This window comes from Acomys russatus, chromosome 19 (genome assembly GCF_903995435.1).
Source record: "Acomys russatus chromosome 19, mAcoRus1.1, whole genome shotgun sequence".
Lineage (NCBI taxonomy): Eukaryota > Metazoa > Chordata > Mammalia > Rodentia > Muridae > Acomys > Acomys russatus.
In genome coordinates this window covers 11,334,732-11,362,058 of record NC_067155.1, presented here as the reverse complement: position 1 = coordinate 11,362,058, position 27,327 = coordinate 11,334,732, and the positions used below count along the sequence as shown (strand labels likewise).

Below are 27,327 nucleotides of genomic sequence, written 5' to 3'. Positions count from 1 at the left end.
AGTGCTGGGATTAAAGGCGTGCGCCACCACGCCTCGTACATGTGGAGCTGGGATGAACGCCAGACCTTTGTGTATGTTATGAAGGTACTCTAGCAATGAGCTATGTCCCCAGCCCCACCCAGTGCTTTTGTAATAGCAGGGACACTTGTCACTAGCTCTAAAGCCTGGATGGCTTTCAGGGCTGCCTAGGGGAGACAGACATTTGATCTCCAAGGGCTGTGCCAGCTATGACTCAGCTTGGAGCCATGGTTGTTTTGACTCCTTCATACCCAGCCAGGACTGGGGTATTAGCCATAGACAGTATCTTTTCAGCAAACCTTTGTTTATGAGACAAGATCTTATGTAGCCCAGGCTTTGTATGTGCTATATCTCAGAAGATGACTTTGAACATGTAAGCCTCCTGCCTCCACCTCCCTAGTGCTGGCAACTGCTGGCCTGCATGACCAGGAGGGGGTACACAGTTCAGGGTGGATCCCAGCACTTCTTGCATACTAGGCAAGCATTCCTAGGTGAGGTACATCCCCAGCTTATTTTCCCTTTATGAGGCATGGTATCCTCACGGGGCCTAGGCTGGCGTTGAATGCTTAGCAATCCTCCGGCCTTAGCCTCCAAAGGCCTAAGAGAACAGGCATGTTCCACCATGCCCAGCAATAAACCTTCTTTGTTTTTGTTTTTAAAAAGATTCATTTTATTACGTATACTGTATTCTGCTTCAGGCCAGAAGAGGGCACCAGATCTCATTATAGATGGTTGTGAACCACCATGTGGTTGCTGGGAATTGAACTCAGGACCTTTAGAAGACCAGCCAGTGTTCCTAACTTCTGAGCCATCTCTCCAGCCCCTGCCCCTTGCCCTTTTTTTTTTTTTTTTTGAGACAGGGTTTCTGTGAGTAACTTGGTCTGTCCTGGAACTCACTCTGTAGACTAGGCTGGCCTCAAGCTCAGAGATCGGCCTGCCTCTGTCTCTAAAGCTCTGGGATTAAAAATGTGCCCGCCCCCCACTGCTTGGCATTAATAAGCCTTTCAAGAAAGATTCGTTTACTGTTTGTTTTTTTTTTTTGAGACAGGGTCTCTCTGTGTAGCCTTGGCCATCCTGGACTCACTTTGTAGACCAGGCTGGCCTGGAACTCACAGAGATCCGCCTGCCTCTGCCTCCCGAGTGCTGGGATTAAAGGCATGAGCCACCATGCCCGGCACATCGTTTACTGTTTTTTATGTTTATGAATGCCATGTATGTGCAGTACCTTCGGGAGACAGAAGAGGGTGTCTGACCCTCTTGGAACTAGACTTACAGATGGTTGTGAGCCCCCAGGTGGGTCCATGGAACTGAGCTGAGTGCTCTGTAAGAACAGCCAGCGCTCTTTTTTTTCCCCTTTTGTTTGTTTGTTTTGTTTTTGTAGACAGGGTTTCTCTGTGACAGCACTTGGGAAGCTGAGGCAAGCCAGTTCAAAGCCAGCCTGGGCTACATCACAAGACCTCTTTCTCAAAACACCAGAAAAACAAAACAAAACAAAAAACAGCCGGGCGGTGGTAGCGCACGCCTTTAATCCCAGCCCAGCGGAGGCAGAGGCAAGTGGATCGCTGTGAGTTCGAGGCCAGCCTGGTCTACAAAGTGAGTCCAGGACAGCCACGGCTACACAGAGAGACCCTGTCTCGAAAAATTAAAAACAAAACCAAACAAAACAAAAAACAAGCAAAAAAAAAAAAAAAAAAAAAAAAAAAAAAAAACACCAAAAAAACCCACACCCAAAATCTGGTACTTGTAGAGTATGACCTAGTAGGGAAACTGAGGCTGTAACTTGCTTGTTCCCTGTCTTGCCTAATAGACTAACCTGGGTGGGAGGCAGGAGGAGCAGGCTTTTCACTGAATTCCCAATGCAGGCAGTTAGAATACATTTGCCACATGAATGAATTTATAAACTCATGCAAAATCAGCCCCCTTGGTCTCAGACTCATTTAGCTCCTTGTCTGTCCTGCCTTAAGTTCTGAGTTTTCTGGGGCTAGTAGCTCTAACAGACACCACTCAAGTGCCAGTATTGTAAAGTCAAGTCACTTTACATAGAAGACATTTTCAGCGGAGGGTTGGCCTCCACTTCCTGGATGCACGACCTTGGTCAAAACACTTCCTTTTAGAGAGCCAGAGTTGCGTTTCTACAGAGTGTCTAGATGGGGAGAGGGGCCCTCTCCTGTGAGCAAGTGGTGAGCCTTTTGTTGTTTTTTCCAGGCGGGTATCTATGTGTAGACCTTGCTATCCTGAACTCGAACTCAGATCTCTGCCTGCCTCTGCTTCCCCAAGTGTTCGATTACAGGTGTATGCCACTGTGCCCCGGAAGTTGTGAGACTTTTTTTTTGGGGGGGGGGGGTTCAAGACACGGTTTCTTTGTGTAGCCCTGACTGTCCTGGACTCGCTTTATAGACCAGGCTGGCCTCGAACTCACAGTGATCCACCTGCCTCTGCCTCCACTGCCTGGCTCGTTTTGAGACTTTTTGAGATAGGATCTCAAATAGGCCAGATTGGTCTACACCTCCCTTTGTAGCTGAGGATGACCTTGAACTGCAATGTCCAGCCCTCTGAGAGCAGTTCTGACTAGAAACACCCACAGGCCAATCCATTGGGCCAACAAAAATAACAGCAATGTGCACACTGCTGATTTCCCAAGTGGTCCACACCTGCAGTGGGCTGTGCAAGACCACTGTGAGAGAGAGAGTGAACACTCTCAAGGCGTTGATTTCTGCACTGGATTTTACCAAGTCACCATATAATGACAGCAGCTGGCATTTCCTTTTCTTTATAACGGCTCTATAAAATGAGCCCATCACATTAAAAAATATTTATTATGCTGGGCAGTGGTGGTGCACGCCTGTAATCCCAGCACTTGAGAAGTAGAAGCAGGCAGATCGCTGTGAGTTTAAGGCCAGCCTGGTGTACAAAGCAAGTCCAGGACAGCCAAGGCTACACAGAAAAACCCCGTCTCAAAAACAAACAACAAAAAAAACCCTAAAGTAAATATTACCGAAACCAAGCATAGACCCCAAAGGACAACTTGTGGGTACTCTTAGTTTTCTCTTTGTACCAAAGTGGGTCTTGGGGATTTAACTCATATTGCCAGGACTGGTGGTAAGCGCCCTTACCCCACTGAGCTATTGAAAGAACCCCATCTTCACTACATCAGAAAACAGGAAATAGAGGCAGGCACACACACACACACTGGTAGTGTGCTGTGAAAATAAAAGTGAAGCAGGATCCGGTTTGTTTGGTTCAGAGCCCATCAACTCCAGCCTCTTACTGTTTTTCATTGTTGTTGCACCTGGGCCTCCACATACTAGAAAACTACTCTGATCACTGAATTTATATCCTTAGACCTCACAATAGCAGTTTAAAAAAAAAAAAAAAATTAAGTCGGGTATAGTGGCACCCAAGTGTAATCCTTCACCTGAGAGGTGAAGGCAGCCCAGCCAATGTTTCCTAGCAAGACCTCAACAAACAAACAATTAAAATGTATACTTAAGTAAATATTTTGGCTCGGCCCGGGATCAGTAAGTCTTACAATACAGATCAATCATTCGTTTATACAACACACATTTATTTGATACGTACTGTGTGCACCAGGTTTTCTAGGGCCCAGGAGATAAGAGTAGGGCATGTGAGAGCTGAATGTTATCAGACCAGCGCGGTCCGGAAGGGAAGGCCCCGGCGGTCTGGGAACGCGCTGCGCCCGGCTAAAATGCCGGCTCACCAAGTACTCTGTGAATGGCCCTGTGAAGCCAAGCGTCGCTCAAAGGATTCTGAGCTTCGGATCTGCGCTGCCGGCCAGGCAGGAAGCAGGCTCTCTACTAGGGCTGACCATGGTCCCTGCGCCGCAGCGGCTCAGAATCCCGAGGCTCGGAGAGACTTGGTACGCCATGCCAGGAGGAGTCCTGGTCCACCCCTAATGTCCCCATCGCCTGACAACTTCTGGGTCCGACGCGGGGCAGCATCACTGTCCCATCTCCTCCCGAAGTATCCACCACGCAATCTTTGCACGTCTTCTGAGGTGCCCTGGGGCTCACCCTCCCGCAGAAGCCACCATCTTAGGCCGGGGCGCAAGAAGCTCCCTCCTTAGGCGAGCCTGGCGCAGGGATAGAGACATAAAACGAACCCTTCAGCTCCTCTTCCACCACCGCCAAGCCGAACGCCAGCTCCAGGTTGTATATCCACAGCACCGCAGCGGAGCAGGCGCTCTAGCAGCCCGGCCGTGCCACAGGAGGAAGGGGGCAGTACCGCCACTCCGTGCTACCGCCCACAGAGTGTACACCTTGCTATTGGCTACCAGATCTGCCGCTCTAGTTCTCCTCGATACTATTGGTTAGCTTCTATAATAGAGGCGGGGCCTTATGTGGCTCCTCCTCCTAGCTGGGCGGAGGGGAGGAAGAGGAGGGGGGCGGGACACAAACCAGTAAGGGTTTTTTTTTTTTTTTTTTGCATTTAATTAAAAAAAAATTTTTTTTTTGCATACCCGAGGGGCGCTCCCCGGAGCGGGGCGCGGGGCCAGGCCGCGCGGGGCCGCTTCGTTGCAAGGGCGGTGGCGGGCCCGGGCGCAGCGGAGCCGGGCCCCGCCATGCGATCAGGCAGTGCGCTGACCGGCCCGGCCGGCCGGCCCCTTCTGGGTCCTCCCTGTGCAGCCCGTGCGGGGCCGTCCCGGAGACCCCGCGCCGACGGCTGCTCAAACATCAGGGTGAGTTTCTCACAATGTAGCAATTTCTCTTTAAATCTCTTAACTCTCTCTACCTGCGAGTCGGGGCTGTGACAGGGCGCAAAAGCGAGGGGGGGAGTGGGGCTCGGCGGCGAGGGTGTGTGTGTTGGGGGGGGAGAGCCAGAGCTGGGGCCGAACCCACTCCCCCCCGACACTCTACACTCAGCCCCCCAACCGGGGCGCAGCGCCTGCTGCCGCTGCTTAGGCTAGATTTTTTTTTTTTTTTTTTTTGTGATCGGCGCCCACCACTATCCGCGCACCCCCATCCTAGATCTCTCCCGCCACCGCCGCCACCCCGATCTTGCAGAGATCTTCCCCTACGTTGCGCCCCGATCTCAAACCTTGCGCCCCGCTTCCCTCCCCTGTCCTTCCCGGGATACAATGCAACGGAGGAGAGGGGAGAGCGCGAACGTCCCACGGGGGGAGGGGCAGGGACCCCCCCCCCGCCTTAAGGACCCCCTCCTCTCCTCGTGCTCCCCGCCTTTTCTGGGGAAAGGCGAGGACCATGAAGAGGCAGCTGGATTCATCTCCTCCCCCTCCTGTCGCGCGTTCCTTGCGCCCCCTCCCCAAGTTCTTCTTGGGGGTGCCTGGGAGAATCGGGGGTCCTCTGCAGGCTTTTAGGGAGGGATGAACTGGGATACAGGCCAGTGGGTCTCCCCCTCTCCATCGCCCCTAAACAATGAGAGTTGACTTGTTCCTCTACCTCCCCAGCCCCCAGCAAGGAGGGTAGGGGACCTCCGCCCCCTCAGCTGACTGGTCCCGCAAGGGGCCTGTTCCTGGGGATCAAAGGGAGGGAAAGGGGGAGTCTCCACTCCTGTCACCTCCTGGGATCTGGGGTGGCCCCTGAGCTCCAACGCCGTGGGCCTGGGAATGGGAGGCACCAGGCCCAACCCGGGCACCGCGCTCCGGGTGGTGACCTTTAGACAAAGGCAGTCCTTTGCCCGGGGTGATCCCAGCCAGGTCCTTGCGGAGGGCGTCCAGGCCACGGGCTCGGAGGGAGATGGGTGGGATAGGATGGATGGATGGATGGATGGGTAGGTAGGTGGAAGAGGTTTGAGACCATCTGGTTTTTCCATCGCCTTGGCTGCCCCTCGGCTGCTTCCGCGGCTCCTGTCACTGGCAGCCGCAAGGAGACAAGGGACCTGGGAGCTGCCCAGCCAGGCCTTGGGCCTCCGCCAGCCGGAGGACCCGGCGACGAGCCGCGGGAGGGCGCGGGCTCCGGCGCCCGCGGTGATTGGAAGGCATAGTGGCTCCTTCCTCTCCGCGCCCCTTTGTTTTGCTTTGTGGTTCTGAGCAGCTGAACGTCCCTGGAGGTGGGGTCAGAGGCTGCCGGGTCAGCTCTCCAGGGGAAGTCTTGGTGACAGAGCCTTCTGAGGTCCCCAGCCTTTGCGCTTGCACCCTACCCCAAGTCTTGAACCTTCATTCCCTTTTGTCGCTCCTCCAATGTAGTGTAAAGAAATCTGGGGATGTGTGGAAAACACCCAAGACTCAGGGCTGGAAGTCAGAGGAGCTCTTTTGCACACAGCCTCCCCCTACACCTGCACACTAAGGCAACTCCGACACCAACCTGCCCCCACCCCCAGGATGAGGAAACAGGGGAAGCCACGCTCAGAGACCACCCCTTTCCTCTGCCCCTTGGGACTTAATCAGTTGTTTACCTCAGTACCCTGCCTTCCTCTGTAGCTCCCCCACCTCCCAGAAGCCGGAAATAACCACTCTGTACCCCGGATTGGCTACTGCTAAATACATTTCTACCCTGGCTACCGTCTGAGGAGTGAATACAGTGAATGTTCCCATTTGCCAGACAGGCTCACTGAGGCCTAGGGCAGTTACAGGGCTAGCTTTAGGTCACACATTTCGAGTCACTTTGAGCCCCAGTTCACAGCAGCCTAGAGTTTTATCCAGCCTTGCTCAGACCGGTTCTGTTTTCACTTTGTAGTCACCTTGCCCCCGTTGGCTTGAGTGGACCTGGGTTTATTGGAAGGATCTGTCAGATGTTTTCCTCTGAGAGTTGGTTTAGCAGCTGCATAGATGTCTAGTATGTGTGTAGAGGCGGGGTGCGTGGGGGAGGGGGCTGTTGGGGGGGGTCTGGGGGGGGGTCAGGGTCAAGGCTTCTGTGATCCACCACTTTAGCTGATTGGGTTGGTTGCTGTCAGGGAAGGAAGCGGACCTGATTGTCTGTTGTAGTTGTTTTTGCACCTCAGGCCTGGTACCACCCCCCACCCCATGGTGTCTTGATTTCAGCTGGCAAACAACTCGCATCTCAGGCCCACCCTAGCCCTAACCTTAGGCAGGTCTGTAACCTGCCTGGCTCAGTTGCCTCCTCCCAACACACTGTGAAGATGACTGGTCTTTGACGGGACCTGGAGGTAGGGAAAGGAGTAGCCAAAAGTGTGACTTCTCTTTAGTCTCAGATGTTTGGAATTGGCATGACCGCCTCCCGCCCGGGGGTGGGGGGGAGGGTGGTGGTGGTGGAGGGGTGCTCCTGGCCAAGGCGAATAGAGAGAAAATAGAACAAGTGATCGCCCAACACTCTTGCTCCAGTGTTGGGGGGGGGTGTGCGCACTGGAGGAAAAGTGCTGCTGGGTCCCAGCTTCCCCAGTCAGGGAGATGAGAGAGGCGATGATGTCCTTTTCACAGGAAAATAAACCGAGGCCAGAGGTATGTGCTTCGTGGCTAACTTCTTGCTGGCCAGGTTGCAGGGGCTAGTGGTGAGAAGGTTCTATGGGTGTTGAGAGACCCATGCCGCCCCACTGATCTTTCCCCTGGCAAGGATAACATAACTTAGGGTAACTCTGGGGTGGGCGGGGCACACTAGGATTCAGAGGTGCACAGGGAAGATGGGAAAAACTTGAGTTCGACCTAAAGGGGAACTCATCCTATGTCTAGCCTACAGTGAGCTTGCTTGCTTTCCTTCCCAGAAGCCTCTGGCACCTTTGCTAACCTTCCCTGGCATATTGGGGATGGGGGAGGGGGACAGAAGGGCTCGACCTCCAGCCTGGGAGGTTCTAGGGAGTATGTGCGGGGTCTCTAGGCCTAACCCTGAGGCCAGCCAACCTTCCAGGAGGATCCACACCCCCCTCCCCACTCCCCCGGGCTTCCTTGACTCCTAGTCTCAAGAATGCGGAGGGCTGCTGCTGGGGGATGTTAATTGGAAACAGGAAAACATGGCATTCCTTCGTAGAAGCAGCCTGGGCTGGAAGCAGCCAGGCCTGCCATTTCCCCTCTCACACTCTGCAGGGCCTGAGCTGGGGTGGGAGGGAGGCCCGGGTCATCTCATCCCCGTCTCTTCCCGATTCTTGGATGCAGCCCCAAGCATCCGCCTTGCACCTGGCTCCCTCTTGCCCAGCAGAATCTCCCTCCCCTCGCACACGCGCGCGCGCGCGCGCACATACACACACACACACACACACACACACACACACACACCCCTACACACCCCTACACCCCTTCTCCCTCTCTGTGGCTATGAAGGATACAGCCATACCGTAGCCTCAAGCAAGGCTGGGAAGTGCTGAATTGAGTGGTCCCCAAGGATCCCCCCCCCCCAATTCCTTCTCTGCCTGTAGCAGCCCATGTTTGACTGTTCCCAATTGACTGAAGCCTTTGTGTCTCCAGGACAGGCCAGATCCCCCATGAGAAGGCCTGAGGAGCTTTCTGAAGGCATTTTCAGTTTGGAGACAATAAATTTTGTGTATGAGTTATGTGTATTCGAGGGATCTGGCTGGTGGCTCGGGAGGCCACCAGTGTCTTTGTTTCTTCTATTGTTTCCAGTTAAATTTGCTGGGGTGGGGGGGGGGGAGGACTGTTAGGGGCCAGGGCCAGGCCCTGGGATCAGGAGTGGTGCTGGAACCCAGATCATCAGGAGAATTGATGGGTTCCTTGTTGCAGGGTTTGATTAGTTCTGTCTGGGTGGCCTGAGCCACTCCAAGGAGGAAGTTTAAGCTGGCTTGCTCTCTTCTCCTTGTTTCTGGTTTTTGTTTATTTGTTTTGGTTTTGTCTTGACTTTTAGTTCTACACATGTGTGGGTACACACTTGCTGAGGTCTACGAACAACTTGCAGGACTCTGGTCTCTCCTTCTACCATGTAGATTCCAGGAATTGAACTCTCAGGCTTGGCAGCAGTCACCTTTACCCTCTGAGGCATCTCACTAGTCCACCCCTACCCCACCCCACCCCCCCTTTTTTAAGACAGGGTTTCTGTTTAGCTCAGGCTAGCCTCTAAGAATGATCCTGAACTTCTCACCCTCCTACTTTAACCTCCAGTTGCTGAGATTCTGTCACCCCGGATTCAGTTTCTTCACTGATAAATATATAAAGGACATGTTAAAAAAAAAAAAAAAAAAAAAAAAAAACCAAAAACGGAAACAGAAAGTCATGGTTGTTCTGCCTGCCTTCCATCCTTCCCCCAGCTTCCTCCCCAAGGACGGCGTCTCAACTCTGAGGTTGTGTGTGTGTCACCTGAGAAACTCGTTTTGTACAGCTTGTAGCACATACTCCTCTTGTTTCTGCCCTTTGCCTTTTCACTTTTATCTTCCTAGAACTAACCTTCTGTGTGGCTTCTCCATCCTTTTTAGGCTCAGTGGTAGCCCACTGGCTAGACAAACTTTGTTTCCTGTGATGTTCTGGATTTGTTACCATGTATTGTCAGCCTGCTGGATCAAGGCCTGGGATTTGTCTCCTGGTAGCTCTGGCGGGTGGGGGGTTGGGAATCTGGGATGCCACACTATAAGGAAGTCATTCTCTCTCCATCCCGGCTGCTCGGCTGCTCGTATCCAACCTGCCTGCCGAGCTACCTTAACGGGCTCCACAGTATTTGTGTCCCTTGACATCTTTGCTACATTCCCCTGCACATGGCCAGCGTCATCACATGTGTGTGGTTGTGCAGGGCAGAACCTTGGCTCTGGAACCCAACTGGGGCTCTGAATTGCAAGTCTGCAACTTGCCACCCAAGTGCGGCTTGCTGGCTCTAGAACTGATTCCCCCTCCCCCTGGGAAACCCGGGACCAGCCTTAACGGGTAGATGTGAGGGAATACGACTCAGTGAAGTTCATGAGTCACTGTGTCCGGGGTCTGTTCCATCTCAGCCAGTTCTTTTTCCAAGCAGCCCTTTCAATCCAACAGGGCTGGGAATTCTATAATGGACGGGCACAAACAAGATGTTAGATTTTTCAGTGCTGGATCTGGAACCCAGGGCCTCATTGCATGCTAATGAACCACACCTTTAGCCCCTCCCTGGGGGATTCTAGGCAGGGGCTCTACCACTGAGCCACGCCCCCAGCCCCTCCCTGGGGGATTCTAGGCAGGGGCTCTACCACTGAGCCACGCCCCCAGCCCCTCACTGTGGGATTCTAGGCAGGGGCTCTACCACTGAGCCACGCCCCCAGCCCCTCACTGGGAGGTTCTAGGCAGGGGCTCTACCACTGAGCCACGCCTCCAGCCCCTTACTGGGGGATTCTAGGCAGGGGCTGTACCACTGAGTCACTCCCTGACACATCCTTTATTTTAAATTTTGTTGCCCACAGTCCTTGAAATTTTTAAAAAGATACTTCTTTTCATGTACATGTCTGTACATGGTTGTATGTGTCTGAAGGTCAGAGGACAACCTCACCTTCCGTTTTGTCGGAAGTCAGATCTGTCTTACTGTGTTTGCCCCTGTTGTAGATATCCCAGACTAGTCAGCCCAAAAGCTTAGGGGAGGCTCCTGTGTCAGCATTCATATCTCACCACAGGAATACTGGCATTACAGATGCTCACCACCTTGCTTTGCTTTTACAGAGGGTCCAGGGATTGGGTTCAGCTTGTCTGCCTTGCACAGCCATCTTCCAGGTCTCAGGGCTTTAAACCTTTCTTGGTTCTGCTCCCCAGTAATTAGGATGACAGAGCTATACTATGACATTAGGGTCTTCTTATTTCCTTCACATGCCGTGCCGTCGAGCTCCGCCCAGCCCTCCAGAATTGGCATTCTGTTTTCTTTTACTCTGTGCATCTCTGAATGTATGTGGTGTGCATGTATGTGTGCAAGGGCAGAGGCTAGAGGGAGGCACCAGGTAGGTGTCTTGCTCAATCATTCTCCTCATTCTTTTGGGGCAAGGGAACTGCGTTATCAGCCAGGAATCCCTGCATTCTGTGTCCCTCCATCGCTCTCCTTCAGTGCTGGAGCTATAGTCATGCATGGCCGCACCTGGCTTTTTATTCCTGTTCTGGGGATTTGAACCCAGGTCCTCATGCTTGCACAGAGAACACTTTTACCTGCTGAGTCACCCTCCCCAGCTGAGGCCCTGCACTAAATTTAGTTTGTTTATTGTATATGTGGGGGTGCAGGAGTGAATCTTACATTTGTTTGTTTATTGTATGTTTGGGGGGTACGGGCATGTCATAGTGAATGTGTGGCGGTCAGAGGACAACTTGAGGGAGTCAGTTCTCTCCTTCCACTATGTAGGACCTGGGGATCAAATTCGGCTTGTGAGACTTGGCAGCATTTTTATAGAATGGTTTTTATTTTTTGTAATTTTTAATTTCCTATATGGGGGTCTCACTATATAGCCCTGGCTGGCTTGGAACTCTCTATTCTAAACCAGACTGGTCTCAAAACGCATGGAGATCTGCCTCCTGAATGCTAGAATTAAAGGCATGTGCCTACCTCCAAGCCTGACTGGGAGAGGGAAAAAAAAAAAAAAGAATGTTTTTTCAGCCAGATGGTGAGTTTATTAATGGTGCAGGCTTCCTTAAAATGCTTTTAATTACATTATTATTATTCATGTAGAGGTTAGAGGACAAATTGTGAGGAGCCATCTTGCCAGGCCCAGTATTGGCACTTTCAAGTGGAGGGCATGATGCTCCATCCAGCCTCAGTTGCCTTCTGGTTAACAGAGCTCCCACGTCCTTGAATGCCAAGTTCAAGTAGCTGAATTACGGAATGCTTCAAGGCTTCTGGGCTCACTTTGTTATAATTATTTTCACATTTTGATTTTTTTTATTACTTTAATTTTTAAATTACATATATGTGGGAGGTTGTGGGAGTTTAGCATGTGAACGCATTGCCCAGGAAGGTCAGAGGTGTGGAATCCTCGGAGCTGGAGTTACCAGCCAGCTGCGAGCCGACTGAAGTGGGTGCTGAGAAACAAGTTAGTGAACTTGAGTCCTCTGGATGTGCAGTGTGCTTTTAGCCCGTGGGCCATCACTTTCTGTTATAGATTGAAAGCACCCGTAGCGTTCAGGGTAGCATAGCCTTCCCAGAAGTTCCTGGAACAATTTTCTTCTGGTTCTTTTCTTGGTCTGTTACTCCTCCTCTACACTGCATAAATCACTTTTTACTTTTTGCTGCGGTGTTTCTATTGACTTTTCAGTGGTATCACAATCTTTTTTGCGGGGGGGGTTCGAGACAGGGTTTCTCTGTGTAGCCTTGGCTGTCCTGAACCCGCTTTGTAGACCAGGCTGGCCTCGAACTCACAAGCGATCCACCTGCCTCTGCCTCCCGAGTGCTGGGATTAAAGGCGTGCGCCACCACGCCTGGCTGGTATCACAATCTTGACACGTGTTGTTATTTGCTGTGTTGTTTCTGGGTCCTAGGCTTCGTACCACCTTCTCCAGGGCATGTCCTGTGCTGTGAAAAGGGTGGTATTCATTAGGTGGACTTCTCAGGTGGGGAAGACAGATCACAAGGCATGTGGGGTTTGGTTTGCTTATCCATTCTGATTTCTCCATTTTGGGGACTTCCTGGTGATTTTTCTATCTTCGTCTCATCTCATGGGGCTCTGTCTGATGTAGGTTTGGCGGTTCACACCTTGGATGCATGGACTGTGGGGTACAGGTTCTGATAGTGTGGGAAGAAATTGTTCCCATTAGCTGGGCCTGGCGGTGTGGGCCTAAAATCCCAGCTACTCCAGAGGTTGAGGCAAGTGAATCCCGAGTTTAAGTCCTCCTACCTGGGCCACAGAGAAAGTTCAAAGTCAGCCTAAGAAACTTAGAGAGACTTTATGTTAAAAGTAAAAAGAGGGACAGAGACGTAGGATAGCAGTAGAGTGCCTGGTGTCTCCCAGTGAGAGGCTGGAGCTGTGGCCCAGCAGCCTGTGTGAGTCCCTGGTTCTGATCCATTGTACCATACACGCGCAAAACAAATACATCATTAAAAATAAATTGTTATCATCAAAGGGGGAGTGCAAGAAGTGAGGCGGTAGCCTCCGCAGGATAAAATGTCCCTTGGGTGACCAAGTAAACTGCATGTGGTTTAGACTTGACTTGTCCCTTCTAACTCTGTGGCTAGGTGGCAGGGCTGGTCTTTCCTCTGAGCCTAGGGTAGGGAACCGGAAGCAGGAGAATAATAAGTCCCGCTTCTCTCGAGAACCCATTGTTAACCGCAGTCTTGTGTGGCCAAGGGTTCTGCATGTGCCAGGCTCCGCACCAGCACGGGGAACGAAGTGTGCTACTCCCAGCTGGTGAAAGGACTCTAGAGATGGGGGACAGAGTCATTCTTTCTGCAGTTCAATTGGGTAAGAGAAATAGATGGTTGATGACTCAGGACTCTCCCCGCCCCGCCCCAACTCCAGCCAGGCTCAGCTGCCTCTGCACCCTTCCTGCTGCTTAGAGGGGACTCCTGAGTCTACAGTGACTTATAGCAGATTCAGGGGCCCAGCGAGCAGAGGCTGTGGGACCGTTGTTAATGACTCCAGGGACCCTGAAAGAGCCCATGGGGAGCCTTGCTATCCCAGCATTCCGGGTTACCTGAAGATAGGGTTCCCTTAGCACCCTGAACCAGGTATAAAGGCGCTTCTGCAGCCTGTCTGTCCAGATGCAGGGGGTCTGGCTTTCACAGCTCAAGCCTCAGCAGTGCCCTGGACCATAACCTCTCTCCTGCCTTTCCTGGGGTCCACATGGTGCCTTGAATGCCTGGTGTCATGAAGAGAGGTCTGCTTAGTGGGGAGGGGGTTGCCCCTGAGGCCCCTCTACTTCATGGTTTCAGTTATTCAAGTTGAGCAAGAAAGGTGGACACAGTACAGTAAGATGTACTTCAGCTTGATGGTACAAATCCGTCACCTAGCGCTTGGGAGGCAGAAGTAGGAGGATGGCAAGCTAGTCTGGGCTACTGAGCAAGATTGCTTCAGAACAAACAAAACAAACACCCTAGAATCCCAGTGTAGTGACACATGCTTGAATTGCTTGGTAGGTGGAGGCAGGAAGATCAAGAGTTTGAGGCCATCCTCAGACCGGTAGGAAATTTGAAGCCAGCTTGGGGTACAGAAGACCTCTGCCTCACAAAATAAAGCAAATATGAATGAACAAATGGGCAGGAAGTACCTCCTGGCTTTGGAGAGATGGCCCAGTGGCTTCTTCACAAGCATATGGATGGAGCGCTGTTGGAGGCGCAGTGCCCACATCAAAGGCTGGGCATGGTCACTTACCTGCCAGTATCCCTAGCATAGGGAAGAGCTGGTGGTGGTGGTACATTGGGGCTTACTAGCTCCTAGCTTAGTTCAATTAGAAACCCTACCTCAAAAGAATAAGGCAGATGCCAGGCGGTGATGACACATGCCTGCAGTCCCAGTACTCAGGAGGCAGAGGCAGGCAGATCTCTGGGAGTTCTAGGCCAGCCTGATCTACAGAGTTAAGTCCGAGTGATAGAGCAGGGCACTTCCATTCTCCACTAGCCCCCGGCACCGGCACACACATGTACACAGACACGCAGATGGGGATACACACCAGGGCAGATGTGGCTCCGTTGGTAGCATACTTGCTTAGTGTGCACGAAACTCTGGGCTCAATCCCTGCCATCTCAAACTCATGTGGTGATGCGTGCTTGTCATCCTAGAACTCGGGAGACGGAGAGATTATTCTCAACTTCATAGAAAGTTTATGTACAGCGTGGGCTATGTGAGCCCCTTGCCTCAAAATAAAATATAAGATAAACACCTTAGAGTCCAGGCACAGGGGAGCACACCTGTAATCCCAGCACTCAGGAGGCAGAGACAGGTGGATGTTTGTGAGTTCGAGACCAGCCTCGGCTACAAAGCGAGTCCAGGACAGCCAAGGCTACACAGAGAAACCTTGTCTCACAAAACAAAACAAAAAAGATAAGCACCTTAGGTAAACTATTTTTAGAGAAATAACATTCACAAACTTCTAGTAGATTGTTTTATTGTTCCATGTAAAAAAATTTTTATTGTTGTGGTATGTGTGTACACATGCTATAGTAGACATGTAAAAGTCAAAAGACAACTGCGTAGTCTATTGTTTTCTTTCATCTTTATGGTGTTTCAGGGCTTGAACTCATGTCTTCAGACTTGGGCCGCAGTCACCTTTACCCACTGAACCATTTCACCAGCCCTAGTCATTCTATTTTATTTCTGCTGCTATTGTAGGTATATATGGGGAGTATAGAGTTATTGTGTATCATTTATATATTTTCATATATTATCTGAATACATGAATTCTATATACAAATTATTTTATATATATATATATATATATATATATATATATATATATATATATATATATATTGTTTGTTTTTCAAGACAAGGTTTCCCTGTGTAGCCTTAGCTGTCCTAGACTCACTTTGTAGACCAGGTTGGCCTCAAACTCACAGCGATCCGCCTGCCTCTGCCTCCCAAGTGCTGAGATTAAAGGTGTGGGCCACCACGCCCGGTACTTATATATTATCTCATATATATGAAAGACCGTTAGCAGTCGCGTCTGGAACGGTCCTTTAATGGTTCTTGCTGCTGCTCAGGTAATGGAGGAAAGCTATGAAGCTTCTTCCTCATCGCCATTTCTTGCTGGGTTGTAATTTGCGTACAATACAGAGTCCACCCCTGTCTTCTGACAAGTCTTGGCCAGCGCGTGCCCGGTGTAAGTCACACCTCATCAAGACACAGCACATTCCTGGCCCCACCCAGCCAGCTCCCTCCCAGCAACTGTCCCTGACGGCTGTCATCCCTGCTCCTGGGCCGCCAGTGCTCTCACAGTTGTGGAATGCCACCTGTTGAGCGCTCTCCTTCACTGTGTTTTGTGTAGCACAGGGATAGCTTCTAGGTTTGCTATGTAGCTAAGGATGACCTGAGCTCCTGTCCCTCCTGCTACCTCCTAAGTACTGGGATTACAGGCAGTGACCACCACTCCTGGCTGTCCCTCAGGTTGAGGACCTTCTATGTGTCCATATGACATGAGTTAGTATATGCGCGGGCACGCACTTGCCAAGATATGTATGTGTGTGGAATTCAGCGCAACCTGGGGTGCCCATCGTTGCCTTCCATCTGGTTTGAGGCAGGGTTTCTTGTTTTGCCAAGGCAACAGGCTCAGTAACACGCAGGGATTCTTGTGTTTCCACCTCCTGTCTTACCACAGGATCGCTGCAATTACAGATATGTGCTACTGTGCTCAGCTTTACTTGGGGATAGGGGGTTTGAACTCAGATCCTCACACTTACTCAGCAAGCGCTTTACTTACTAAGCTATTTCTTTGGCACCCAGGGTGAGCACATTTCACTCCATATCATTCTTTGTGGACCCACCTTTTAAAACAATTTTTATGCTTGTATTTATTTTGTGTGTGTATGTATGCACATTCCTTGGTATGCAGTGGATTCTAGGCAGGTACTTTACTACTGAGCCACGCCCCCAGCCTCTCCCTGGGGGATTCTAGGCAGGGGCTCTACCACTGAGCCACACCCCCAGCCCCTCCCTGGGGGATTCTAGGCAGGGGCTCTACCACTGAGCCACGCCCCCAGCCCCTCACTGGGGGATTCTAGGCAGGGGCTCTACCACTGAGCCACGCCCCCCAGCCCCTCCCTGGGGGATTCTAGGCAGGGGCTCTACCACTGAGCCACGCCCCCAGCCCCTCACTGGGGGATTCTAGGCAGGGGCTCTACCACTGAGCCACGCCCCCCAGCCTTCCCTTTTTAACTTGGGATAGGCTATCACTAAGTTTCTCTGGCCGGCAATTAACTTGCAGCTTTACTTTGTTCTCTTGAGTGATGGCATCATTGGCTTCTGCCAGGCTTGGCTCGAGGCTCCTTATTTTGTTTTATTTGTTAGAGTTTCTGGCTTCCTACTTGGAGAACAGAATTTTCTGGTGTCCACCTAGACCCTTCCCTTCCTGAGTATGTCCCTTTCCATGACTCTGTACTTTAGCTTAGATTAAACAAACAAACAAACAAACTTCTCAAATTACATTTTACCGTGTGTGGGGGCTGGAGGGTGGAGGACTCAGTTTCTGAAATACCTGGTATGCAAGCACGAGGACCTGCGTTCAGTCCCCAAAACCCTGGTAAAAGTTGTTACGTGTCACAGTGCATGCTAATAGCCGCAGCGTTGGCATGGCAAAGGTAGGTGCATTCCTGGGTTGCTCTGCCGAGATAGGGTAGCCTAATCAGTGAGCCCCGAGTCTCTGCGAGACCCTGTCTCAGGAAAAAATGGAGTGCCAGAGAGGTCACCCAGCTAGTAAAGGTACCTGTTACCACATCTGAGGGCCTGAATTCGAGCCCCAGAACCCACACGGTTAGAAAGAAGGAACCGACTTCTGAGGGTTGTCTTCTGACCTCTACACATGGGACATAAAGCAGAGTATTAAGAAAAAATATTTTTTAAGTGGGCAGTGCCTGGGGAATGACATCCTAGGTTGTCCTTGGATTGCTGCCTGAGAGAGGGGCAGGTAGAGGCAGGCATAGTGGTTCAGGCCTGTAATTTCATCAGCACTGCAGAGACTGAGGCAGGAAGATGGAGTTCCAGGCCAGCCTGGCCTACAGAGCAAGTCCAGGACAGCCAGGCCTCTGTGACACGGAGAAACCCCGTCTTGAACACCATCCCCCGGCACATACACACAAAGAACAAAATCGCATGCGATACATGTACTTGTCCAGGTCCATACATAACATCTGAATACGTTCTGCGATTGGTTATAACACATGTAGACATGTAGTGAGAGTGCACAAACACCACATCTGCATCTCCTTTCTCACGCTTCTCCCATTACTCTCGGCCGCTCTGGCCTGTGGCCTCTCACCGTATCACTATGTGGCTCGTCCTTTGCTGTCCCTGCAGATGGCTGTGTGAGTTTTTGCTGTGTCCCCGTGTCCCTCCTGTGTCTTCCTCCCCTGGCTGCCTTTCGGATACCACGTGTGTACTGTCTGTCATCTGTTGCTTTTCTCTGTCTCATGTTCGATGGGCCACAGACGCTGCTTGGCTCAGTACTTTTTGCTTTCACTTTAAAGCTTTCTTTTCATTGCATTTGTTTACTGGTTTGTATGTCTGAAGAGGGAGTACAGGGTATAGCATTGTGTGGGGGGAAGAGGGAAACATTAAACCGTTGTTTCTCCTTTTACCGTGTGTCTGGGAGTCGACCGAATTCAGGCCCTCATGCGTACGTAGCTGCGAACACCTTTTACCCGCGCAACCATTTTACCTGTCAGTAGAGCTTCTTTCTTTTCTTTTCTTTTCTTTTTTAAGATTGACTTATTATGTATACAGTATTCTGCCCGCATGTATGCCTGCAGGCCACAAGAAGGCTCTGGATCTCATTACAGACAGTCATGAGCCACCATGTGGTTGGTGGGAATTGAACTCAGGACCTTTGGAAGAGCGGACAGTGGGTGCTCTTAACCTTTGAGCCATCTCTCCAGCCCCACAGCTTATTTCTTGATGTCCTCAGCACTGGGGTGGCGGTGGCATTGTGAAGGAAGGTAGTTGAAAGTGTCTACAGGCTGGACACCCAGTTTGCTTCTCTCTGGCCATCTGTCCCAAAGGCAGAGAACTCACTTCTCCAGGGCCCTGTGCCCAACTGCTGCCTGAACCGAGGTTTGCTGCTAGTTAATTCTGACGCATACAGAGGTGTCCACCTTCCTGCCTGTGGTGTGTGCCTTCCAACCACCCTTACCACCCCAGAGTGTGAGTGAGCCAGAACTTTGCCTCCCAGGCAGGTGAGGGAGAGAGGTACTGCATCCATGTTCCCGGAGCAGGTTGGGAGGAGGCATCTTCTGGGGTATGTACCCTGTCAGGCTTTTTGGTTGGTTGGTTGTTGTGTTTTCGAAGCAGGGTTTCTCTGTGTAGCCTTTGCCGTCCTGGACTCACTTTGTAGACCAGGCTGGCCTCGAACTGACAGCGATCCACGTGCCTTTGCTGGGATAAAAGGCGTGTTCTACCAAGCCAGGCTTCCTGTCATGTCAGGCTTCTTGAAATAGAGTGTCCTCTGCAGGCTTTGGGCACAGTGGCTCCTGCTAAGAAATCACCCTGAGCCTGAGGTGCTTTGCTCAAAGCCACCTGCAGCTTCCCAAGGGAGAACCGGCCTGACACGATGGAGCTGTCTGTGAGGAATGCGGTTTTGTGGACGGAGGTAAAGGAGTCCGAGAGTGGAGTTTCTAGCATGAGCCAAGGCCTCACATGCATGTGGCACGAGGGCAGCCCTGGGTTGGCAGGGGTGAGGGCACATGAGGGCAGCTCCCTAGGGAGCTCAAGGTGCAGCGAGTCAGTCCATCCTCCCTGCGCTGTGTACCCTGCGTCTCGCCCAGGTGTGAAGGTCAGTGTCTCCTCCTGAACAAAGTAGGGAGTTTCCAGAAACCTCTTGGCTTCGAGGGACTAAGGTCAGGTTTCCTGGGTTATGGCAGATGGCTCCGGAAGCTCTGAGGCAGGGAAAGAACCAGCCTGGGATGCTTTTAGGAGCCCAGGAAGATGGAGAATGGGCTGGTGGGAAGGATTAGTGAGGCTGGAGGGTGGTAGAGTTCAAGGACATCCTCAGCTATATACCAAGTTCCGGCTGGGGCTCCGTGAAAACCTGTCGGGTGGGGGGTGCAAGTTGGGGAGTAGGCAGTGAGATGGCACTGTAACAGATGCTTCCTGCCAAGCCTGAGCACCTGAGTTCGGCCTGTGAAGTCTACAGTAGTGGAATGGGGGAACCAACTCCTACTCCACTAGTCATCCCCTGACCCCTACACGCACGCCCCCGTTGCACATGTGCACCCCATTGCATATGCACACCCATGCACAAAAAAAAAAAAAATGTAAGAAGGGGAAAAGAAGGACTGGAGGATGGATGCCTGGGTGGACGAAGCTATGAGGTTGGCAGAAAACAGAACATTTTTGCCGCCTCTTTGGCTCCAGGTTCTTTGAGGTAGAAAGCCCTGCCCTTCCTCCTTCTAACGTCCTTGTGACCTGGCTCTGATCCCTGACCTTATCTTCCACTCTTTTATCTACTTTCCCCACGCCCTGGCTTCCCACTGCTTCTCTCACCTGTCTGCTGCGCCCTACCTGGGGCCACTTCCCCAGACCACTGTTGGGTCCTCCAGCAGGTGTCTGCCCGTAGCTCCCATACCTGTGGGCACAGTGGTCTCCGTAGACCCTTCAGGACCTAATGTGTAATCATTCCAATCCATACTTAGTAGGAAGAGGAGACTATACCCACCTTTCTCACAGGTTGAGGGGTTTGGAGGGATTGACGCGCGTGCGCGCGCGCGCGCACACACACACACACACACACACACACACACACACAGCCGGGTTTTTATTCACAAGCCACGGAGCCTCCTGGTTCTAGCTAAAGCCAGAAAGCCCAAAGGCACTTTAGGAAATAACTCACCTCTGCCCTTATCCCTTAGGTGCCCGATCTGTGGGTGATGCTCTTCAGAGCCTCCTAACCTAACCCTTTCTTAGCCTAACCAAGCCTGAATTAACATCACCACAACCGAAGTTAACACAACTATGCCTTTGTTGTTTTGTTTTGTTTGTGTTGTTTTTTCAAGATAGGGTTTCTCTGTGTAACAGTGCTGGCTGTCCTGAACTCATTTTGTAGTCCAGGCTGACCTTGAACTCAACAGAGATCCGCCTGCCTCTGCCTCCCGAGGGCTGGGATTAAAGGCGAATGCCACTGCTGCCCGCACCAGCTTGCCTTTGTTAAAGTAACTATGATCACTGGGTGTGGTAGCGCACTCCTTTCCTCCCAGCCCTCTGGGAGGCAGAGGCAGGCGGATCACTGTGAATTCGAGGCCGGCCTGGTCTACAAAGCAAGTCCAGGACAGCCAAAGCTAACAAAGAGACCTTATCTTGAAAAAAACAAAAAACAAAAAATAACTATGATGAGCAACTTCCTAGGGTCTCGAGATGTTGAGAGACCACATCGTACCCAGGGCTGGTGACAAATTTTTTGTTGTTGTTTTTGTTTTTCCGAGACAGGGTTTCTCTGTGTAGCCTTGGCTGTCCTAGACTCCTTTGTAGACCAGGCTGGCCTCAAACTCACAGCGATCCACCCGCCTCTGTCTCACGGGTGCTGGATTAAAGGCGTGCGCCACCATGCCCAGTTGGCTGGTGACAAATTAAATGTGCAGAGTGCAAGGGCCCTCTCCTCCCAGCCTCGGTTTCCCCACTAGGTAGAGAGCCCTACCTACTGCCTTCTTGGTTAGTCGGTAAGATGTCATCCTGTGTCGCCAAAGCTCTGTGCTCCTCACACTAACCGTTGTTGTAGATGTTTCAAAAGTCATTCCCCGTCCTGCCATGTGTAGTGGCTGCTAAAATTACAGACAGTCAAGGCAATCCAGGGGCATCTGCCCAGGTGAGTTGGGGTAGGGGTAGGAGACGTACAATTCAGAGTTTTGGATTGACTGCGGATCCCCACCAGCCCTGGGAGGATGGCTGTGTAATTTAGCTCAGCTGTGGAGCTTAGTTCCGAGGACTTAAGGTTCCTACTAGTTGCTGTTTCTCCCAGCTGTTGTTGTCATGGAGGTTTTGTGGGTTGAGTGTACCTGCCATGAAAATAGACAAGGTTGGAGCAGGGCGTGGCGGCACATGCCTTTAATCCCAGCACTCGGGAGGCAGAGGCAGGCAGATTGCTGTGAGTTCGAGGCCAGCCTGGTCTACAAAGCGAGTCCAGGACAGTCAAGGCTATACAGAAAGACCCTGTCTCGGGAAAGAAAAAAAAAAAAAAGAAAGAAAAAGAAAATAGACAAAGTTGGGTTGTAGCTCAAAGGCCTCAAACATTAATGCACAGACGAACACCTCCCCCCCCCCCAATCGCCCCCCGCCCCCCGTGGAGATCCCAGTAGCACGAGGGTTTTGATGTGCTTACAGGCAGGTATTAGACAGACTTCCTTTCTTTCTCTTCTCTCAGCCCCTCACTTCCTCCCGCCTTTCCTTCTCCGTGGAAAGGTTTATCTCGGCTCACAGTTCAAGCATGAAGCCCACCAGGATGCAGTTAAGCATGACAGCAGGAGTGCGAGGCTGCCGGTCGGTCGCATTGCCTGCACAGTTGGGAAGCAGACAGAAACAAACTCTGGCGCTTACCTCCTTGCTTCTCCTTCTTAATTTGGTCCAGGACTTCAGCCCAGGGGATGGTGCTCCCCACAATTGGCGTGGTTCTTCCCACCTCACCAGGCTAGGAAGTCACAGTCTCACCCCAAGGCTTGGAATTCTAGATCCTGTCAAGCTGTCGATCACTGTCAACCATCACAGGTTCACTCTTCGACAGCCAAACACCCAAAGATGCCAATGAATACAAGCAGATTTTCTCGTATTCATTTATATTTGAGGGGGATGGTGCTCGTGCCTGCCACGTCACAGTGTGGAGGTTGGAGGAAAGCTTGAAGGACTCCACATGTGAGTTCTAGGACCTGAACTCAGATTGTTAAGCTTGGCTGTAAGCCTTTATCCAGATGAGCCATCTTACAGTGTGTGAGCGCGTATGCAGCCCTTGCAGAGACCACGCGAGTTACCTAAAGTGAGTGCTAGGAATTGGACTGAGGTCCTCTGGAAGACCTGTGCACCCACTTAGCTGATGAGCCATCACTGCAGCCGAAAGATAACACTTTCAAGAACAGATTTTTACTTAATTTTATTTTATTGTTCGAGACAAGGTTTCTCTGTGTAATAGCCCTGACTGTCCTGGAACTCATTCTGTAGGCCAGGCTGGCCTCGAACTCACAGAGATCCGCCTGCCTCTGTCTCGTGAGTGCTGGGATTAAAAGAATGTGTGTGTACATACGTATGTAGGTGTTCCAAGAGGCCAGAAGAAAGTGTCAGATACCCTGGAGCTGGAGTTACAGACAACTATGAACCACCTGACGTGAATTCTGGGGACTGAACCCGTTTTCTGCAAGAGCAGTAAGCATTCTTAAGCTTTGAGTGATTTCTCCAGCCTCCTGTTTTTTATTTTCATTTTTTGAGACAAAGCGTTGTTTTATAGCCTAGGCTAGCCCTGAAATCCCTGGTTCAAATGATGATGTCTTTGCTTTCCTAGTTTCTGGGGCTGCAGGCATGAATACCATACTATAATATTTGATAAGGTTGTATTTAAATCTTCTGTCTTGCTGTTTCTCTTTTAGATATCTCTTGCATTCCTTGCCCCCATCCTCACTCTTTTTTGCCTCCTATAGGTTGAATATTTTGTTTTGTTTTTGCTAAAGATCAGACTTAGGGCTTTTAGCATGATAGGTGGCTGAACAATGCCCCAGCCCCTCACTGGGGGATTCTAGGCAGGGGCTCTACCACTGAGCCACACCCCAGCCCTTCCCTGGGGGATTCTAGGCAGGGGCTCTACCACTGAGCCACACCCCCAGCCCCTCACTGGGGGATTCTAGGCAGGGGCTCTACCACTGAGCCACACCCCCAGCCCCTCACTGGGGGATTCTAGGCAGGGGCTCTACTACTGAGCCACACCCCCAGCCCCTCACTGGGGGATTCTAGGCAGGGGCTCTACCATTGAGCCACACCCCAGCCCCTCACTGGGGGATTCTAGGCAGGGGCTCTACCACTGAGCCACACCCCCAGCCTCTCCCTAGCAATGCTAGGCAGGAACTCTACTGCTGAATCTCATCCCCATTTCTTGAATTAAGGCAAAGACTTAATGACAGGCTCTGCCTCCAGCCCTTTAAATCTCTTTATTGCATGTTATTCTGTGTTGAGCTGATGAGCGGGTGTCTTTGTTGCCCTGGCGTTTCAATTCTGTGTCTTTGGCCAAGACTTGGCTTTGATTTTGTGCGAGCCTGTTAGAGTGTGGGGGATGGTTAGAGCCTGGGAGTGATCCGACCTGACATTTCCTTTCCATCCCTGCACCTCAGACCTCAGATCTCTTATGCAAGAGTGTTTCCTGGGAGAGACACAGCTGAGGCAGAGGCAGCAGGCCCTTACACTCAGGGAGGCTTGCCAGATTGCATTCCAGGAGGGCTTCGCCACGCTTGCCCCTCACACATACAGTCAGAGTGTCTGAGTGGCCGGCCGGTTGCTGACAGGCCTGTGATAGACTTGGGGATACTGGCCAACAGCAGTTGGGCTGGCTGCCTTGTTCTTGAACTTCAGCTGTGATCTTAGAAAAGAGGGAGGGCTGGGTGAGTGTCGCAGAAGAAGCAGCAAGAGAGAATTCTAGAATTGTCACCAGATGCTCTGGGCTGTGCCAGTGTTCCCAGCACAGAGGAGACAGAGCCCGGACCGCCCACTAAGAGTTCGAGGCCAGCCTTGCCCACAGAGGGAGACTGTCAAGAGGGAGAGAAAGAAACAGACCCGTTTCAGAGTCTGTCCAATCCAGAATCCATTGGCTTGTGCATTAGGCAACAAACAAAGACCTTTTCTAATAGCAGGGACCATGGCCCACATCCCGGCTGCAGCAGCCCAAGGGTGGTGGTGGCAAGCCACTGACGTGACTCACTGGGCCACAGGACCTGACCTGGAGCAGGATCTGTACACTTTTTTCCTGAGCTCCATGTGACTATTCATACATCTGGCTGGAAATATTCGTGTCGGATTGCTGGGTGACCCCAGAGCCCACTGTGGGAGAATCTGAAAGAGTGCTTTTTCTTTTGATTTTTTGTTTTTTGAGACAGCGTCTCTCTGTGTAGCCTTGACTGTCCTGGACTCACTTTGTAGACCAGGCTGGCCTCGAACTCACAGCGATCTGCCTGCCTCTGCCTCCCGAGTGCTGGGATTAAAGGCGTGCACCACCAGATAGACTGCCTTTTGGAGGGACATATGTCACCAGGAAGTTTTCGGTTGTTTCTTGTTGTTGCGCTTAACATTGTTTTTACATGTTACTTATTTTGTGCAAGTGTGCATGTGTGTGCACATACATGTGCATGTTCTAAGCCATGAGGAAGTCAGAGGACAACTCCCTCCACCCTGTTGGTCACAGGGATCCATCTTAGGGTTTCAAGCTTGCCCGTGAGCATCCTTACCACTGAGCCCTCTCACTCAGCTGAGGCCAGCCTTTAGCTCTTTATGTAGCTGAAGATAGCCTTGAACTCCTGGTTGATTCTACCTGCCGGGACTACAGCTGTCTGCCTTCACACCCAATTTACATGATGCTGGAGATGGAGCCCTAGACTGGGCAAGCACTGCTCTACAGGGCTTCGGTTTCCGGTTTGTGGCATGGTTTTTCTTTGCGGGAGGGATGCAGGATGGGAGTGGGATAACAAAATACCACTGTGTAAGCCAGGCTGACCTGGAATTCACTGTAACTGAGGAGGCTTGAACTTAACGACCCTCCTGCCTGCACTACCCCAGTGCCAGACTACAGCCAGGCGTCCCTGTGCCAGGCTACCTTGGGAGCTTCTCAAGGTTGGTGTGCTTGGATGCGGCTGAATCCCGCTTTCTTCTCTGTGCACCCCGTGGGCCATGGGTCCCACACTCCACTTGGTGTCTTTAGGTCTTGCTGTGTTTACTTCTTGGTTTGCCAGGCGTGGCTACAGCCAGGATGAGCAGTGACCGTGTCTGATGGGCCTGTGGTAGAGTTGTAGAAGCTTCCTCTCTGAAGGCTCGTTGCCCAGGCTAACCCTGGTGCTGAGGGAGGGGACAGGGAAGCCTTTTGCCTGGCTGGATCAGGGCTTGCTCTTCATCCACCACGTGCCATGGGCCAATCATGTGGGCCACAGAGTGTGTCGGGAAGCAACCGAGACCAGGTTTGTGGAGGGTTCCTCAACTGGAGGATCCCTTGAGGAACACCCAAGGAAGATAGTTTTTACTGCTCACTCTCTGTGACTCCCGCCTTTTCCTTAGAGAGTACCATTTGCTTGGCTCTCGGCTGGGTTGTCTGCTGCTCTTCTTCTCAGTGAGCAGGCTCAGTTTGGACCTCATGTGCTTACTCTCAGAAGCCCACAAAACCCAAAATGAGAAAACAGACCATTCCCTATGAGGCCGCCATGTCGGTTATCACAGGCTCCGCCCTGGGGGAGGACTGTTATTCATTAGTAGTGTCTTTTAGACTAGTACACTGGCCACCCCTGACTTCCTCTCCGTCTTCATCCGTCGCACATTTCTCTCTCCTCGCTCGTTCGATTCAGCCCCTCTGGCCTCCTTCCTCAAACTAGAACAAGTCCTACCCGGGGCCTTTGTTCATATTCCTCCTCCTTCCTCATCCAAGACTGAAGGTTCCACCTCACTTATGTCCTTAGTCCAGGCTAGAACCCACTGTGCAGTGCAGGCTGGCCTCAAGCTCACAGCAGTCCTCCTGCCTCAGCCTCCACCTGCTTATCAGCCGATTGAAAACTGCAAGTTTCTGGGTCTTTCCCTTTCTTTCCTAGCTCTTAGCAGCTTCTGGCATGCCACCTACTTTGCATTTATGTTGGTTTTTACCTATAGCCACGTTTGTATTTATGAGTAATGTAGTAGTTAATAGTTTGATATAGCATATCACATTTAGTTGTACATTTATAGATATAAATCGCAATATGTTACATTTTAGTCCAATGATAAAAATCAAATACATGTAGCCAGGTGTGGTGGCACACACCTTTAATCCCAGCACTCGGGAGGCAGAGGCCAGCCTGGTCTACTAAGTAACTCCAGGACAGCCAAGGCTACACAGAGAGACCCTGTCTCAAAAAACAAACAAACAAACAAAACAAAACAAAATCAAGTACATGTAAATTTAATATATGTAAACATGTAATTTACTGTTTTATAGTGTTGTTTTCTGTGTCCTCTCTCAACCTACTTTCAAAAATGTTCAGTGCTAAGCCGAGTGTGGTGGAGTGGAGCATGCATAGGATCCCCAGCACTTGGGAGGCGCATGCATGAGGCCCTGATTCAGAAACCAAATAGAAGGGGGCCTGAAGAAATGGCATCGTGATTAGGAACACCCATGTTGTGGTAGCTCACAAATGCCTGTAACTCAGGCTCCTGGGAGCATAACACTGCTGGCCTTTTTTTTTTTTTTAAGCACCCACACTAACATGCACATACACTCATACGGAGACGCACAAACACACAAAATAAATCTTTAAAAACAAACAGCCAGGTGTGGTGGTACATGCCTTTAATCCCAGTATCCTGGAGGCAAAGGCGGGAGAATCTCTTGAGTTCAAGGCCACATAGTCTACATAGTGAATTCCCCCCAACAGACAAACAAGCAAATCAAATAGGGGGCCTGTTAGACGGCTCAGTGGATAAGGTTGCTTATCACCAAGCCTGACCACCTGAGTTTGATCTCCAAAACCCACATGGCAAAAAGAGAACTCTGGAAAGCTGACCTCTGACCTTTGAGTTCAAGGCCAGCCTGGTCTATAGCGTGAGTTCCAGCAAGGCCAGGGCTATACGGAGAAACCCTGTCTCAAACAAACAAAAATCCTAGATAGGCTAGGCCTGGTGGTACATACCTTTAATCTCAGTAGTTGGGAGGTAGAAACATGCAGA

The 27,327-nt window shown here is 51.2% G+C and overlaps 1 protein-coding gene across 1 annotated transcript in view; it reads left to right on the top strand.

The window, feature by feature from the left end:
• Positions 1–4,611: 4,611 nt before the first annotated feature.
• Bicra (BRD4 interacting chromatin remodeling complex associated protein) overlaps positions 4,612–27,327 on the top strand; it is a 77,655-nt gene continuing 54,939 nt past the window's right edge. Inside the window, exon 1 of the mRNA XM_051162443.1 lies at positions 4,612–4,714. The gene's annotated coding sequence lies outside the window, so the exon portion shown is untranslated. The remainder of the gene's footprint in view (positions 4,715–27,327) is intronic.